This window comes from Neovison vison, chromosome 13 (genome assembly GCF_020171115.1).
Source record: "Neovison vison isolate M4711 chromosome 13, ASM_NN_V1, whole genome shotgun sequence".
Taxonomy (NCBI): domain Eukaryota; kingdom Metazoa; phylum Chordata; class Mammalia; order Carnivora; family Mustelidae; genus Neogale; species Neogale vison.
In genome coordinates this window covers 107652918-107659076 of record NC_058103.1, presented here as the reverse complement: position 1 = coordinate 107659076, position 6159 = coordinate 107652918, and positions in this window count along the sequence as shown.

Here is a 6159-nt window from a genome sequence, read left to right as displayed (position 1 = left end):
CATACTTTTCCTGTGAATTTCCATTCTCTTTCCAGCTACTCTATCCTTCCTATTGCTCATAATCAGATATGTATTTTTTAACCACAATATGAAAACCAGACATATATCTCCCTCCCCAAAATACTCTATTCCCCCACTACTTCCACTCCAAACTTTAGAATACCTTCACATCCCCACCAGTTCCACAGCCACTCCCCAGATAAGACCTTTGGAACACTTCCCTCCTTTCCACCCACCCCCGATGCCCAGATTTGCTGAGATTCACTTATTATTTTTAGTTCCAGACTGTTTTTAGAGGAGTTGTCAAGGCAGATGGTGATGTGATCAATCCGGAAAAAGAATATACTCTTAGAGAGTGGAGAGCCCAGCCACACTCTCAACAGTCTGAGGAAGGAGCTTCTCTGTGCCCTGAGTACTCAGGTGTCAATGATACACCCAGATCTGGGTGATGATCCCTTTTACCACTGTATATTCTCCTTGCCCTTCCCCAGTCTTCTGGAGACTTTGACTCTGGATTTATTTGCTAGATAGAAGCAAGTGGTACGTATTCTCGGGTTAATCTGCAGGACTGAGTGAACTGAAGGTACAGAGGTTTCTCTTGGTGGATTTCCACACAATCCCCTTGGTTGCTCAGTGGTTTTCCGCCCTGTAGCTTCCATGTTGTCTAAGCGGTCCGGTGCTAGGATGATTCTTTCCCCTTTAGGGCTAACTTCTCTGTAGAAATGTCTAAGACTGTTCTCTTTCTTGTAGCTCAAAGATAGAATGTGCTTAGGCGTATTTTCATCATCAGTCCTTCCTGGAATTCTGTGAGACACAAGCTTCTCTTCAGCTAAGAAACTTCTCTTATATTATCGATCACCTCTTCTATTGCATCCCGCACCCTCCTTCTGGATTTCTATCCATCTTTTTTGATTACTATCTGTGTATTTTTGCTCTGTGCCTTTAGCTGTATCTTTCTCTTATCTTCCAGGAGTCTAATTCAGACATCAACAGTGACCTTTCTCCTTCAGTTCATCTCTTGAAATTTTTACATCAGAATCATTTTTGGCCTTAGAAAATCAGTGTGTGTGTGTGTGTGTGTGTGAGAGAGAGAAAGAGAGAGAGTGTGTGTGTGTGTGTGTGTGTGTCTCACTTAAATCTCCTCAACTTTTCTTATTCTTTTGGTTCAAGTTATCTATGCCAGCAGCTATTTCTGTACTGAGGATTCTGCCTGTAATTCTTCTCCCTGAGGCTGCTGGGCCACATTAGGAATCTTTCCCTTTGTTTGCTCCCCGGGGCTCTGCACCGTGTCCTGGGATATCTTAAACGGCAGCACTCCCACAGCAGTAGAAGGATCCAGAAGGAGTCTCAGCCTCCCTGGTCCAAGCTTAGCGGCAGATGGGCTGCCAGTCATCTGGTGAGGTATTAGGAGGAAGCCCTTCCTCCTCACCTATCCAGCTCAGGGGTGGAAACAACTCAGTCCATCTGTTCAGCTCTTCAGGAACCAGGGAGACCCGGTACACTCAGAAGGACCTTCCTCCTGCTCCCCTCCTTGTGGCTCCCTGTTCCGGTCCTCTCTCTCTGTCAGGATTCTGCCAGAGCCTAGAGCCTCACCCACACTCGGGGCCTTGTCTGCCTCCTGGAGGCCCCAGCAGCTGCTCTTCTCAGGAGAGCCAGATGGGTTGGATTGCAAGTAGAAGAGAGGCAGGATGTGTTCAAGCTGCTATCTTCCCAGAGCCCCCATTCCTTGTGCTTGAAACTTCTTCTTTTCTTGTTTATTTTTGCATTCCAAGGTACTCAATAAATATGACTGAGCAAATGCCACCACTCTAACCTCACATCTCCTTTGGTGCAGCTTCTATTAATTAGGATGCTTTAGGAAGCTAACTGGAACAAGTTTAAATTTAAAAAAAATTTTTTTTTTTTTTTAGTCTTACAAAAAAGTTCAGTCCCAAGGTAGAGTGGGCTTCAGGGAGGGCTGATTCAGCAGCTCAGTAATGTCATTAAGATGAAGTCATTTTTTTCTTTTTCTTCTCCTCTACCATCCTTGATGTTGGCTTTATCCCCATCATTGGCTTCATGCTCAGGCTGATAGCAGGTTGGCTACTCCAGTTCCAGGCAGCACACGTAGACAAGACAACTTCCAGAGAAAGAAAAGTGGAAATTCCCTCCTATCTCACTGGCCAGATTGGGTTACACGCCCATTCCTAAACTTGGCAAAGGTAATGGGATTAACCAAAGACCAATCAGCCTAACCACATGGCTGTTTGAGAAGATACTTAAAATCAGGGAACACCTGCTTGCAAGCTAAATGTTCTCAGTCCAATAAGCACTTTTTCACATGACAGCAAGAATAGTTGGCATTTGAGTACTCACCATATGCAAGGTGCCTTAGAAACATGCTCATTTAATCCTCATCAAGTACCCTGAGGTGGCTAGTGTTATCATCCTCGTTTCACAGATGAGGTACCTAGAGCTTAACTAACTTTTACAAGGTCACGCAGTTAATGAACCATCATTTCCCTCCTTACGGATTCTATAGGTCTATGAATGCGACCTACCATGGCAGTAAGCAACACAGATTGTCTTTTACATATTAATTCCCTTGAGCCCCATGGGAGAGCTATAATTAGGTACTCTACTTATAGCTACTGTCTTTCATATCCTGGAGGCTGGTAACTAGCTCACAGTGCTATTCATTCATGGCAGACCACTAGCTGTGCTTTCCGTGATGCTGCTGGGACTGTGCAGGCGTGTTTGGCTGTGCTTTGGAGTTTCCCCTTTGTATTATTACGTAACAAGCTCAAGAATTAGAAATTGGATTATAAAACAAGCCTCAGGATCTTAACGTGGAACAGCTGAGCCCTATACGTTGAACACTCTTGGCTTGCACATTCATTGTGCCTTTTCCCTTAGAAACTAGCAAGTGTCTGGGAAGTCAAACAAGTATCTTCAACTCCTGTCTACACCCGAAACTCTTCCCATTGGGGGCTCTGAAGTGTGTGTGTGTGTGTATGTGTGTGTCTTTAATTATGTGTTTTCCCATTATAAAAGCAATACATACTTATAGAATGTATCCGGGGAAATACACCTGAAGCTCTACTCCCCAAATCTCTTTCCCACCCCCAAGATAATCCTGTTAACTATGTGGTTTATTGCCATAGACTTTCTTTTTGCAATGCATTTTCTTTTCTTTCTTTTTTTTTTTTTTTAAGATTTTATTTATTTATTTGACAGACAGAGATCACAAGCAGGCAGAGAGAGGAAGGAAAGCAGGCTCCCCGCTGAGCAGACAGCCCAATGCGGGGCTCGATCCCAGGACTCTGGGACCATGACCTGAGCCAAAGGCAGGGGCTTTAACCCACTGAGCCACCCAGGTGCCCCTGCAATGCATTTTCAATGTTTTTCATTTCTTTTTAATTTTCTATTATGGAAATATTCAAATATACATACAATTAAAATTGTATAATAAAGCCCAATGTTCCCACCACTCAACTTCAACAAGCAACATTAACAATGCATTGGGGGTGCCTGGCTGGCTCAGTCGGAAGAGCTAGCAACTTTGACCTCAGGGTCATGAGTTTGAGCCCCATGGAGGGTGTAGAAATGACTTATATAATAAAACTTAAAAAAAAAAAAAAACACCAATGTCTTGTAACATACTCGACATCACAATGGATTTAGTGGCTTTAAAAATTATTTATTATAAAAAGAATCCAAGTTCATAAAAAATTCAAACAATATGGAAAGATATCTTTCTTTCCCAAGACCCTTCATTCCAGTGCTCAGAAATAACCATTTTTAATTTATCAATTTAAACATTTTTTATACATAAATTATACATTTTTACAAACTTAAAAATGTTTACATACAAGAAATCAGGCCACACATATTTATTAATACTCGTTTTTTCCACTTACTCTTAGACATCTTTACGAGTAAATATGGAGAGATGGCCGGCATTCTTCAACAGCTACAGTGTTCCACTGGCTAGCATACTTAACCCAGGAATGCAGGGAGGGTAACAGACAGGTAATTTGAAAGATATGTAGATTCTGTCTCTAAAGCCAGAGGTTTACAAAGTGGGTTGTTCACACACCCAGGTCTGTGCAAAATGACTCATCGGAATGTGGAAAAACGTCCATTAACTTTTAACCTTGTCCTTTAAAGTTCTGCATATTTTCCAACATACATAATAGTGCAACAATACATTTATATGTCCTTATCAGGAGTACACACTCAAGACCTTTAAGTATGGGGTATAAAATTAACAAAGCTGGAGACCACGGTCCCAGGCAGCTGTTGTAATGAATGCTGCGGAAAGCCAGAGGGGCTTCTAGGGCAAAGGAGGGGGTAGGTCTTCTGAGTCTCTGCAACCTGTCGTCCCCCCAGCGGCCCTTGGCATTGTGCTTTGTAGCATTCATGAAACTCCAGCCCAGTGAGAACTCCTTATGTGAGAGGAACATGTCCCTGGCTGAAGACCCTATAAAGGCAGCCATCCCCAAAATGCTTCTGCGGTGTACAGACTCTTCAAGGGGAGAAAAAGGAGAAGAGTTGACTAGTTGGGAGCACTCATGCTCTAAGACCCTTTTAGTGATCAGAGAAGGCTCTAAAAGGTACTTCATTTAAAATAAATCAATAAATGAAAATAAAAACAAACAAAAACGTAGTTGATTTTAACTCAGTATTTTCATTTGACCCTGGGATCCATACCCCCTCCCAACTTTTTTTTTTCCTGAATATTTGTCTAAAAACCCACATAACTAGAATTTTGTGGGAAAACTTTACAGAAAAATGTTGATCAGGAGGTTTGTGGCAGGAAAATACCACCTACAGAATGTTTAGCTTTCACTTTTCGTTATGAAATAGTCAAATAAAAAATGCCATGATTCAGCTAAAGAAAACACTTGTTCACACATGAAGAAGCGAGGGCCTCCCCATTTAATTTCTAATTCGAGCTTTTCTGAATCCAGCTCTCCCTCTGCCAGGAGCTACAATTTGTTGCTTACATACTCCAAAGCTAAGCTGTGTTTTTCCCATTTGCACAAAACGTGGCGGGTAGATTATATTCTCCATAAATACAAATGCATGTTAGATTTTGAAAGAAAGTTTTTCCCTGGGTGTAAAGGGAGGAGGTCATGCAGCCAGGGGATTTTAGATGTTAAAAGTTAGAAGTATGGCTATCTGTAATATGTTGTAATGAGACTAACATTTGTGCGTATCTTGTGAAATTAGCTTCATTGCCTATTTACAAAGCACACACCCTTTATCAAAATATAAGTGTTTATGGAACACTTACTAGATCAAGTTCAAGGACACAGAGACTAATAAAGTAGAACCAAGAGTCAAGGGGCAATCCGGGCAGAGGGAAAAACATACCCACAGGCATGAAAGTATGACAGGGCAGGAAAAGAGTCAAGGAACCACCCTGAAATTACATCATTGCTCAAAGCTTGTGACAAGAAGTTTGGACAAGCTGGAGGCTGGAGCCCACTTTTACTAAAATTCGGAAACTCAGCTCAAGCCTATCTCCTCTGGGGAGTCTCAGCAGTTCACATGTGCATGTCATCTGAGCCTCGAGGCACCCTGTATCTGTACATTTTATAGCACAAATCGCTCAGCATTGTCATTGCTGGGTTCTTCTTTCCTACTAGACTGTGAGCTCCCTGAGAGGACAGAGAGGGGCCTGGGAGGACAGCATACAGGAGGGTGGGAAGTGGATGGGAATTTGAGGCAGCCACTGAGGATGGATGATCCTTTCCAGGGCTTGGCTTAGATGAAGCAGGGTTAGCACCACAGTGCGGTCTGAGCTATGACAGAAGCATGTACAGAGTGCCAGAGAGCACATCAGAGGGTCACCTCACCAAGCACGCTATGAGCTTAGATGTCCTGATCCTGAGTTGATGGGCAGCCACGGTTCAGAGGAAACGGTCTGAAAAGCCAAGAGCCTTTCACAACCTCCAAACTGTTAGGCCAGCCAACATCCTCAAGAACCACCACCAAGTAGGACACATCTGCCAAAGGGAAAGCCAGCTCTTCAGTAAATGAATACAGTGCTAAACCAAAATGAAAACCATCCTTAAAAACTACACAGGGGAATCTGAATGGCTAGGTTTACATATAATAAAATCAAGAGCAAAAAATATTACCTTTCCCCGAAGAAAAATCAGCTATCCGTAC